The following is a 12,595-nucleotide window of genomic DNA, read 5'->3' on the forward strand; positions in this document are numbered from 1 at the left end:
TTAATCCTTAACCAGTAACGTCTGTGGATTCCCAATGAAATTAGACTGCTTATATGCCCATTTTCAGACATTTGAGCACATTCTTGAGACTAAGTTTGGCACATGTTAGGAGACATACTTATTCCCTAGTCTCTTTCTAAGCTTAGTGTTACTTGGCATTGTCATCTTGCATTAAGTGGCTTCAAAAATACAAGACAGTTTTCAACCACATTTATTCCAATTGCTTCAGATAGACTTTGCTGGGAGGTCATATTCAGGTGCTATTGTCTGAGGCATACTCCACCCTATAAATCAGACACAGGAACCACTTGTAGACATGTTCTTTCTCTATGGTCTGAACGTCCGTAATACATCCAGGTTTCTTTGCATGATATTTTGCAGAGACTAAATCATTTAATGTATTCTTTCTTTAGTATAAGAGAGTTCATGGAGTTTAAAAATTAACTATAAACTTTTGCACAGGAACCTGGATGTTCCCCCAACCCTAGGACAGGCTTCCAACATGTACCATTCCTTCTGCTGTATAGGCTGGCTGGCCATGAAGCCAGAATCTGGAATATTCTAGGGTCTGTCAAGCCTGGAAAAGAAATGCCTTTGACAGAAGAATCAGTAGAAACCTAAAAACTGATCTAATTTTTTTAAAACGTTTTTTTTTAAAAAAAGCAAATAAGTTCATTAGTGATCTAGTGTATTTTATCATAATATAATTAATATTTTCCCTTTCTATAGTCATCAAAGGAGCCCAGTGAATCTTGCTCATAGAAAGCCTCAGCTCATGTGTGAGGTATGCATCACCTCCATTTTACAGAAGAGGCATCAAGTGTTTTCCCAACATCCCTCAAACAGTGGCAGAATCAGAAAGACAACCCAGAAATCCACATTCCCAGTCTTCTGCTTCAACCACCAGCCATGCAGCCTCTTGTACTCAATTTTATCTCATTATCTACACTTAAAATTTCTACTGCTTTTCCAGTTTAGGAGACTCATATTTGTATGAACTTGATTAGATTCCCATTTCAATAAGACATTGCATTCTTAACGACTATTCTGTAAGTAGACAATTGCTGGAGAATTGTAAACTGATCAATATACTTTTCTAGAGAGATAGTTGTGCAAGACCAGAAACAAGACACCTCTCTCATGCCTGGAATTGTTTGGTTGACAATTATGTCACTTCTAGTCTATGAAATAGCTGCCTAGTTATAATAGCTATTTTGCACAGGGAAGAAAGAAAATGTGTAGTGCCATTTATAAACGGAAGCAGAGAACAGAATCATAACATCCAAAAAGCAACTCCCATCACTATCTAGAATTAATTTTACAGGTTGGGACCAGAGCAGGGAATTTGGCTTTGTTTTCAGTTTTTAAAATTTACCATGCTTAAGTAGGCACTTTGAAGTTTATGAACTGCATGACTGCCATGGACAGATTTTAAATCTCAACATCCTATCTGCCCAGGAAATGCATGACTTAATTTTAACAGTGAGTCAGTTCTTGCACAGACTAATTTATGAAGGTTAAGACTGAATCAATATTTACAGGAAATAGTATCAAATCATATTTTGAGAGACGTTCACTATTAAGTTGTATTCGTTCAGTGAAGAGAGGATGTAAATTTAAAATAAGACAAATATTTTCTTTTATCACTGAAGAAAGCTGATATTTTCCCCTGTAATTTTCGAGGTCCTAAAGGTGAAAAAACTAACTGCACTAACACTAGTACATTTAGCACTATTCTGAACATCAATTTTCACGCTGAAAAAATGGAAACCCAGCATCTGTTTTATCAGCAGTACATGGAGAATTATGCCTATTTCCGCATTAGCTCACAATCAGCACATCCTCTGCAAAGCTGTGAGAGTTTCCTACTATGGTGCATTTGCTTGCCACCACTGCTCACAAACTGGATTTAAGTACAAATAAGAGGGGAGTTCACACTGCCTGCAGCCATAAGCACGGCGGCTATCCAATACGTTCTAAGTTATCAGAACACAGAGCTAACCTTTATAATTCAAAATGGTAATACTTTGACCAAAGCATGTCCTATTTCTATAACACCATACATTTACAAAGTGCTAAAGAACCGAGTCCCTGCCCCCAAAGATATTATTCTAAATAAGCACTTCATAACACACTCCTGTAAGACTATTTACAGAAACCAAAAGTACAAGCTATATAAACTAGTCAGTATGTATACTGGCTTGCACTTTAATTTTCAACTTCATGAAGCTCAAGATACTTTGAGATGGTGGACACACACATACAGACTAACAGCAACAAGTCACATACAAGCAAGCGATAACTGTACTCAGAGCACAGTTCACCCAGCCATGCTGTATGTCTTAATAACGAAAATCTCACAAGACAGACATAATTAAAACAGTATTTTGAAAAAAACGCACTTGTACTACTATGGTTTTAAGACACTGGGAAAGGTCACTTATGACACCTTGCAGATCCCACATTGCTGAACCCATGCACATTTAGAAATGGAACCTGTCTAGCCCTTTTATCTTGAGGGATGCTGGTGGGGGGAAGGAGAAAGAACTAAAAGTCAACCCCATTTATTTTAGTGCCCAATTTCACAAGAACACCAGATGTCTCTGAATCAAAAAAATAACTCAGAGGCCATTACACCAATAAATTCCATTGTCTATCTGAATCCTATCCTGGGTCACTCTAGGCATGTCCTTTATATTAAGTTCTCTAATTTTCCTCCCTCTAAATGCTATTCAGAGGACTGTTCCCTCTCTATCCCTGCACAATTTCCCCCTGTTAATACCACACACACATTCATCCTGCCAAGTAGATTTTCATGTGCAACTGGTGAGAATTGACCGAGTACCTCTATATTCCTAAATAAAAAGCTCCACTTACAACTTTAAAAACAATACTTAGGAATAACAATTAGAACATTACAGTTCACATCCAGTGCAATATGTTAACCTGTGTGAACACACAGAGATCAAACCACAAAAACTACATAGTATTTAGTCTTATAGAATAAATATTTTTATTGAGTCTGAGGTCTGCTACACTTTTAAGACAGTAATCAAAACTTCAGAGCTTAAACAAACAGAACTGCTTATTGCTTGTCTAAAGGTAAACTTCCTTTTAGCTGTGCTATGCTTTTTTCAGCAGAAACATAATTTTTAATACTTGAAAGCAACATTTCTTATGGCACATTTTCTTCTGAGCCGGTCAATATTTCCCTTAAAATAACCTACTTTCCAGAATTTAACATGAAATACACAAAAAATAAATATTAAAAGAAATTTTAAATATAAATACTTAAACATAATCTTACAGATGTATCTGAAACTGGTTTTACATTCGACCTAATTATTCTGAGCATACACTGTTGGAGGAAAGGATGAGGTACACTACCAAATAATAGGAGTATTTCAGTATATTTAATCATGCATAATACCTGCACAGATTATTATGAAGGCACTAGGCTACATTCTGTTTGTAGTCATGAGTGTAAATCTGAAGTCCCTAGCCTAACAGAAGAATCTGGTCCACTGACTCCAACAGAGCTTGATGACATACTCCATGACTTCCAAGGGACCAGTGTTCTAATCAGACAAGAACCTAACCACACCACAGCTGAGTATGTAATAGAGATCTGTCAGACAGTCCACATACTCTTAAGGATTTGACTCATGTGTCTTGTGCTTTTCCTTGCAATATCTTACACAGAACAGAAGTGGGCATTTTCCTCTAATGACTGGGGATACTTCCTGTCCTTTCATACGCTATGGCTACAAATATGCTGGTTTTTCAACAATGCTTCTGTGTCTACAGCTCTGAATAAGCCTCATTTTAACTCCTCATAACTGAAAAAGGGCTGATATTTTCAGAAGTTCACAGGCGTTCAGATACCTCAGCGATAGAGGCCATGCAAGAACCTGAAAGGATAGTTTGTAAATCAGTGAAATAAAAATATGCTGTTGCATATAGAATATTGCATCTGTGCTTTCAGCTAACTATTCAAGAACAGGCATACCACTCTCTCTAATTTCTTGTCTAATTTCTACATTTCCTCAAATGTATTAGGCAGTAAGCCAAAACCACAACAGAATTTTAAGTTAAAATGAGTAGTATTTAGGGTTATTTGGGGGGGATGGTGAAACATTTAAACGAAAAGAAAAACAAAGCAACCCCTCTCCCAAAATAACAAGTTCCCCACACCAAGTTATTCTTAAAATATTCTTTAAACTGTGATGACAAACTCATCCCTAAAATCCCCCTGAACTATATGCTTCTGTTTTCTAGAACTACAGTCTACAAATATCACACACGAAACCCCTGTATATAAAATCCTCCAGCTACATCACTGGGTGGCAAATCTCTTCATTTAAGAAAAAGGAAATCACCTATTCATTTCCACTATCCCCTACTCTCTGTCCTGTGCTGTGGTAATGCTCTGCAGACAAAAGCTCTGGAAGAGGACTCAAGACTAAAAGCCAAATAATACATATCTTTAAGTCAAATACAAACACAAAATAAGCCACCTTCAAACTAAGATGCTTTGCACAAACACATGAAAACTTTTTTCTGGCTGGGAGCCAGTTAAGACCAAAACTTTTTTAAAATGCACAACAGAAGCATGTTTGTGTTAACGATGGACTGACCAGACATTTCTGGGGTCAATCATCTCAGGTTTGAGACCTTTCTTCTAAAAACGAATGTTTAGATAAAGAGCCTGAAAAATCCACGTCTTCTTGCCGCTACATACATATATGGCCTGACACTGTTAAGTCCTAAATACCTTTAACACCAACTGAATTCAGATGCGTTCAGCACCTTATAGCATGGGGCACTATGTTTCTAGCCCGAATGTTTGCAAAGATACATGTGGTTTACATTTCAGAGGTTGGTAGATGAAATTTTGTCTTCCTGAGTCTGTGCACAGACAGCTCCAGTGACTCTATTGCTGCTGGAAGCCTTGCTGAGCAACAGCAGAGTAGTTAATAAACCAAAGTCATTTTCACTGAAGCCCTGATGGTTCTGAATAGCAGCAAGAAATTCAAGATTCATGTCAATTTCATGCTTGGAAAAAGTTTAACTGGATGTAGGATGTCATACCTGTAGCATAAAACCTACTAAGCAAGGAAAGAGAAGTAGGCTGTGTGTTCCTCACAGAAGAGGATCCACACATAAAAGCAGACTAGTAAAGAGTAGAGTGGCAGAGAATTTTTTCCTCACTTTCTTGCAATAGCCAAGATCCTGAAGCAATATCCTCCCCTTCCTCATGAGCAGGAGTTCTGGGTTTCTCATGGAGGCACTACTCCAGGGCTTGGCCCGTAGAGGGCGCTTCCCCACCCTTGCCTTTTGTAAAACCTCTCACTATTAGGCTTAGTTCTAAGGCTAGTAAACGTCTGGTAAATTTTTGAGACTTAATTAGATACATTTCTGTTCCTTACTTTATTCTGTCAGCAATTCCCTGACGGATACTCTTCATGACTCTGTCTGTCCTCCACTTAGAGAAGAGAGGATTTTCAAAGCTAAATCCAATACTGGTCTGTGAAATAGCCAGCAATGGTGTCAGCTAGAGCCTCAGCCAGCACTCCATCCATTACACACCAAGGATGTAAAATTTCATGACATCTACTGGGCCTCTGAGTCAGAGTCTGTTCTCGGAGATGTCAAACACTGGTTCATGAATACCGTGCACACAGACCAGATTGTGTAACTTGGAGACACCTAAAAAGGAACTATCCAAAATGACTGATCTACATTTTAAAAAAAGATGACCGGATTGTTTGTCAAATCTAGACGCCCCAAAACTGGTTCATAAGGATAGGTGGCCTGTTGCCTATTTATCTCCCCAAATTCATGTTTCAGCAACACGCAAACAAAGAATTGCTAGGAGAATCCACAAAAATATAGCTTTTTTTAAAAACACACATAAGTTATCAACCTTTTAACTTTCGCTTCACAGTCCAAATTGTAGATAAGAAAAAAGGCAAAAACCTTAAGTTTTCTTACCAAAGATTATTAAATATCTACATAATAAATTAGAGACAGATTATTTAGAAAAGGCTTGGAAGATAACAGCTTTAAGTTGGGTGTTGTTTTTGTTGTTTTACACAGAGAAATAGTCAATTTCACCGTTTTAAAGCCCTGATAACCCTGTTAATGGCTTTACTGCAGGGTGAGGGATTTGTGATGGCCATTTTAGCATCTCTATTCAGAATGATAAAAAGAACAGGAGTACTTGTGGCACCTTAGAGACTAACAAATTTATTAGAGCATAAGCTTTCGTGAGCTACAGCTCACTTCATCAGATGCATACCTCAGAATGACATGTGCCTATGCACATCTGCTACCAGTTTGTCCCTATCTTTGCTTTGCCAATAGCTGTTAAGTTGTCTCTGCCTCTTTCCTGTAACATAGAGAGGCCACTGCCAGTTCAACATCTTCAGTATCTGAAAATAGGAACCTGCTGCCTTTGTTTGCTCTCTTATTAGTTTGCTTATCATTTCTCTCCATAGGATGCCACTATGCAACCTTTTATGATTTTCACTTTGAGCTTCTGCTCCATCTTCCAGGTAAGAACCCACTTCCTCCTACAGATGTCAAGAACTTTTACTCTGAGTTATTAAAGACACAAGGTGGATGAGGTAATATCTTTTATTGAACCTCACCCACCTTCTCTCTCTAACACCCTGGGACCAACTCAGCTACCTCTCTGCATACTCTGGGTTATAACATTCAGGATTCCAAAGACTATATCCAGCCTTGATGAGAGATATTTTTCTCTACATTCTCTAGTGTTCTGTCTAGTCTAGTTTAAGAAGGGCCAAAACAATAGCAACATTACTTCCTCTGGAAGTCCACTCCATGCCCCTCTCATTGTTTTGAGCTTGGGGAAGAGGGGAGAGGCACACACTTCAGCCTGAAGAACTCCCTTCTTCATTGCAGTCCCCGGAAACCCTTTTGAACAAATGCAGTTCTCCCCCACCCCACGGTGTATCCGTCCTTCAGATACTCATGGACCGTCCTTTATTCCGTTCTCTGTTCCCACTGCAGAAGTGTTTGTGTTTGCATGGAGGAGAGACGAGTGAACGAACTCCAGAAACCGTCACGCCGCGAGGACTGTTTCCGCGCGACACACCACGAAAGCACAGCAATCACACAACGAAGGGACCCTGGCTTGGCACACCGTGCAGGAAACAATTTTCACAAAGGTGCGGGCGCAAGCTCCCCCAGAGGCTCTGTGTACCGACGCACCCGGCTGCCCGCTTCACCCCTGCAAAACCAGCAGACAGTCGATACACTCTGGCCGGCAACGCCGGAGGCATCAGCCCCGTGCCCGGCGCTGGACGCGCGGGGACTGTCCTGCCCGCCCCTGCTCTGGGGGGAGGGGGGGGGAGCGGCACAACCCCCGCCCAAGGCTCACACACGGGCTCAAAGCGGGACCGCTGCGCTACCCTGGGGCACGCTAGCGGCTCCCTCGGCGCGGGGTCGGGTCCCGCCCCCGGCCCCGCAGCGGCCCCCACACGCCAGGAGCAGCTGCTAACTCCCCTCCCCCCCCCGGGGCACCTGGCGCGAGCCCGGCGCCCGCCCCCAACCGGCGGAGCGTGCCGGGGGGGAGGGGGGGTCACGCGCCCCCCAACGGCTCCCCGGGCGCGCGAGGACCCGGGGGCGGAGGCAGCGCCCCCCCCGGGCGACACACTGACCTGACCGGGGCCCCGTCCAGCTCCGCACCCGCCGCCGCTACCAGCCGGCCGCGCGCCCCATCCAGGCGCCTCCGCCCGGCCCCGCTGCGACTGACATCGCGCCGGCCAATCGCCGACCCCACCGCCCGGGACCCACAGCCAATCAGCGAGCGGAAGAGCGGGGCGGAGCGGGCAGCCGGCCGCCGGGGCCGCCGCCAGCCAACCAGGGCGCGGCGCTGGGAGCAGAGGGGCGGGGCGCGGGGCTGAAAATCCCTTTTGTTCGCGGCCCTGGAAGGAGAGCGCGGGGCTGTGATTGACGCGTCACTTCCGGGGGCGGAGTCTGAGGCTGGGCTTGTAGGCGGAGGCCCTGGCCCTGGCCCTGTGGGGGCGCTGTTCGCAGGCCGTGCAGTGCCCGGGGCGGGGCGGCTCGGAGCCCCCCCCCCCGCAGCCGGGGGTGGGAAAGGGCAGGGAAAGGGGGGGGAACTTCCCCGTCTCTGCCCCCAGGCTGGGGGTGGGAAGGGAAGGGAAGGGAAGGGAAGGGGGGGGAACTTCCCCGTCTCTGCCCCCAGGCTGGGGTAGGAAAGGGCGGGGGGGGGTAGGGAAGGGGGGGGAACTTCCCCGTCTCTGCCCCCAGGCTGGGGGTGGGAAAGGGCGGGGGGGGCAGGGAAGGAGGGAGGAACTTCCCCGTCTCTGCCCCCCAGGCTGGGGGTGGGAAAGGGCGGGGGGGGCAGGGAAGGGGGGGGGAACTTCCCCATTGCTGCCCCCAAGCTGGGGGTGGGAAAGGGCGGGGGGGGGGGCAGGGAAGGGGGGGGGAACTTCCCCATTGCTGCCCCCAGGCTGGGGGTAGGAAAGGGCGGGGGGGGGTAGGAAAGGGGGGAGGAACTTCCCCGTCTCTGCCCCCAGGCTGGGGGTGGGAAAGGGCGGGGGGGGGTAGGGAAGGGGGGAGGAACTTCCCCATCTCTGCCCCCAGGCTGGGGTAGGAAAGGGCGGGGGGGGGAGCAGGAACTTCCCCATTGCTGCCCCCAGCCTGGGGTAGGGAAGGGGGGCAGCTGTCCCTGGTCCTCTTGGGTGCTGACCATGTGCCATATCAATAATGCAGCCCACTGCTGGCGTAGTCCTCAGGCTGGCTCTGCTTGTTTGGTTCCTTCAGGCCAGTACAGGGAGGAAGCCTGGCCGGTGTCAGATGGCGCAAGTGAAGCACCAAGGCAGGATGGCTCCTCTCTCTTCCAGGCAGGCACTCTTCTTGCAACCTCAAACGAGAGGTCAGCCCCCTCCCCAAGGTTTTGTCACTTCTATCACAGTGCTAAGACATCATCTGATTTTGCATTCTGAGCCCATATTTAGACTGTAAGCTTTTTAGGACAGGTAGCATCTTGGTTTTGTGCAGTGCAAAGCAAAATAGGATCTCAGTCATGGTTGGGCCCTCTATGGACTAAGTAAATCCACGTAGTCATGTCTGACTGGTGGTGACATCATAGCAGAATTTTCAGAAGCCTTCATGATCCATCACTAATTTACAGCGCTCAGCAGCTGTCCCCTCACTGGTCTGCTGCACACCATCATCCATCCATCCATCTCCTTGCTGGTTGTCCCCTACTAGGGTGATCCTCTATCATTTCTTCCATAATAACTTTTGCAAGTTTCAATCTCTGCAGCTGTTGTGACCAAAATACATAAGTTTGCATCTTTTTCTTTCTGACATCAGGATCTGCTTCTCTCAAATAATATTTCTAATATAGGCATTCGTCTTCCCCCGCCCCCCACCCCATACAGGAGATAGCAAGAGTTGTTGCCAACACCACATTTCAAAAGCTTCAGTTTTCTTCTTGTCAGCAGCATTAATTTACCATGATTCACATCCCTGAATCATTATGGAAAAAATTATGCTTTTCGCTAGTCATACCTGCGTACATTTTGAAATGCCATGTTTTTTCCACACTTTCTTGAGAGGCCATACTTGAGCAAGCTGTCCCTAGTTGTCTTCCAGCTTCTTTGGAAAAGCCTCCTTGCTTTGATACAGATGAGATAAATCAAGGAGGCTTTTATATATAATACCCTTGTTGGTTGTCCGGCAATGGTGAGATCTGTTTGGTACTACCATAATACAAAAATAAGATGGAATTTTATTACTTTGCAGCCCCTAGTGGATTGATCTTAGACACGTTGGTTAAAATTCTACCTCTTCCAGGGCTTCACTTTGTGATGCTGGGCAAGTCAAAATTTCTGTGCCTCAGTTTTCTCATTAGTAAAATAATAATGATGCTACTGCACTCTCATATAGTGCTTTTCACAGAGTCATAATACCTGCTGCAGAAGAGTTTTGAGGCTTAATTCATATTTGAAAAGTGCTTTGAGATCCTAAATAAGACACCAGGAAAAATTAAAAGTAATAATTTACATTCCCAGGCCTTATAATCTTTAAAGCATTTCACAAACCTCTAATTAAATGTGTTGTTATTGTAATGCATTATTACTGGAAAGATACAATTTTCCTTTGCTGCTTAGACAGAATAACGTAACTATTTCTGAAGTGAAGAAAATGAGTGATGACAGTGACAACAGAGAAATTGCCTTCACACTGAGCAGCATCTTTCCTGGGTTGTTTTTTTATTTTAAAAAACGTCGGTTATGCAAATACTACCTCTCTAATGAGAAAGCAATGTAGAGCAGGTGTTGTCTGCAGAAAAAAATCTGTATTTTTGCCAAACCTAATTCTAATAGGAAGAGTACAGGACAAATTGAAAGGTAAATAAGATGAGAATTTAGTCATCGGTCAGCTCAGTTCCTGGAGCAAACCACTCACTCATTGGAGTTTAAGCCTTTCTTTCTATCACATTAATTGATTCCCAAGAGAGAGAGTGTTCATATGGATTATTTTGTTGTTGTTGTTGTTTTAGAAGTACTCCAGAATGGTTTTAGTCCATGATAAGAAACTTGTTCTGATGAAATCACATGCTCCATGAGCCACTTTGTAGCTGGGCTGGTTTTCTAGTTGTAGTATTTATTATTATTATTTACCACTTGGGCACTGTACAAGACAATCCCTACCTGAAAGCTCAAAATTAGAACAAAAGAAACAAAGCTTTTGTCTAAAACAAAGCAATTTCTAAATCGTTCTAAGCAGCAATTCCTTTGTAGTGAAGAACTGTAGTAAACCAGTGACTGATCCTTTTATTTTTAATGAGAATTGTGTTCAGGTAAACAGCTCTTAGGGAGAAAGGGACAGATCGTCAGCGGCTGTAAAGCAGTGTAGCTCAGCCAAAGTTGATGGAACTATGCTTATTTACACTACCCAAGGATTGTGGACTTTTAGCTTCTCTTTGTTAACCCAAGAGGGAAACAATTGTATTATTATTTATATTACATTAGTGCTTAGACCCAGCTGGGATCAGGGCACTGTTGTGCTAAATGCTGTACATTCACAGGATAAAAGAGTCTTGGCCCTGCCTTACAGCCCCTTCAAGACAAAGGGTGGGAGAAAAGAATATTATCACCATTTTACAGATGGGGAACTGAGGCACAGAGAGATGAATTGTGTTGGCCCAGGTTGCACAGGGAATCTGTGGCAGAGCTGGGAATTTCCTTGGTCCCAAGTCCAGCACTTTAATTACAGGCCATTCTTTTTGTCAGCATGAACTTCCCTTGCACAGTGAATCTCAAGACTGATATAGAAGGTCCACCTGTAGAGGTGAAATAGGAGGTCAGTTTCTGCAGCCCATTTAGTCATTTGCACTTCTGCTCAGACTCCCAACAAAAACCCAGTTATCACTAATCGGGTTTTCTTGTGATGGGGGCATCTGAAAAGAAGGACTCTGTAGTTTTACAAAGAAGCTGACGTAAAACCCCAGTCTGGGGTTTTACGTCAGCTTCTTTGAAAAACTACAGAATCTTAAGTTTGTCTCTTATTTTCTACAGTCACATCAAATCATACTATGGTATTTAATGCTATTGGTGCACTGAGATTTTACTTGGAAAAGGGTGGTGTTGTATATCCTGCTGTGCAGTGTGACTTGATAAATCTCATGATGACTCAACTTCTCATAAAAAGAAAAGGAGAACTTGTGGCACCTTAGAGACTAACAAATTTATCTGAGCACAAGCTTTCGTGAGCTACAGCTCACTTCATCGGATGCATTCAGTGGAAAAAATGCTCATGATTCTTGATGCTATCTGTTTGAAGATCTCAATACCCTTTACAAACACTAATTGACCATGCAGCACCGACCGCTCAAAGAAGCGAATATTGCTGTCCCCCTTTTGCAGATAGGTAATAGGAGACAAAGCATTTTTTTGAGTTTTCTTAGCCAGTACAACACGAAAACCAGAACCCATGAGTGCTTCTGGATTGCTATTTTAACACATAGACCCTATTGCCTTCCTAGTGAGAGTGGGGGTCTCCTTGATTTATGAGTTGATTGTCTCAACTCCTTGTTCTCTGAGGAACGGGGGTTACTGCCATCAGTGCTGACTCCCCACACAGTCATCAGAATTAGAACTGAGCCTTTCTATGGAGAGGGCTGCATGGTCTCTGATATTCCAGTAAGATGTGCTGAGGAATTGGTTACTCACTAGATTCTGGAAGTCAGAGAATAAATCTTAATAGCTATCCTTACTGTTACTATTACACTGATGACATTAGAACATGGAGCTTGTGATTGCCTATGAACATAAATTCTGTTGAGGCATTTCCTAAGAAAAAGCAGCAGCATCTTTAAACAGAAGGTGCAGAGTACAGGGAAGGCTAGTGAAAACAGCAGCTCAGAATGATAATTCTTCGGTGATAAAAGTGACAGACAGAGAAGTGCTCAATTATACAGTGACAGTGTTAGCAACAACATATATCCTCAGCCATTCTAGACTCCTCTCCCTTATAACTCATGACGTACAATGTGTTTATTTCTGAACAGAATTGTTCATGCACAAGTATT

At 43.7% G+C, this 12,595-nt stretch overlaps 1 protein-coding gene across 4 annotated transcripts in view; it reads right to left on the minus strand.

The window, feature by feature from the left end:
- Positions 1-12,595, minus strand: part of CTTNBP2NL (CTTNBP2 N-terminal like) — a 214,437-nt gene that overhangs the window by 29,529 nt on the left and 172,313 nt on the right. The window contains exon 1 of one of the 4 annotated variants that reach the window (XM_073320257.1): positions 7,689-7,799. The exons of 1 other annotated variant lie outside the window; for it this stretch is intronic. The gene's annotated coding sequence lies outside the window, so the exon portion shown is untranslated. Of the gene's footprint in view, positions 1-3,430; positions 3,599-7,688; positions 7,800-12,595 lie in introns of those variants that run through there. 2 more of the 4 variants (XM_073320255.1, XM_073320256.1) reach the window with 2 other exon arrangements.

Source organism: Lepidochelys kempii, chromosome 21 (genome assembly GCF_965140265.1).
Source record: "Lepidochelys kempii isolate rLepKem1 chromosome 21, rLepKem1.hap2, whole genome shotgun sequence".
Lineage (NCBI taxonomy): Eukaryota > Metazoa > Chordata > Testudines > Cheloniidae > Lepidochelys > Lepidochelys kempii.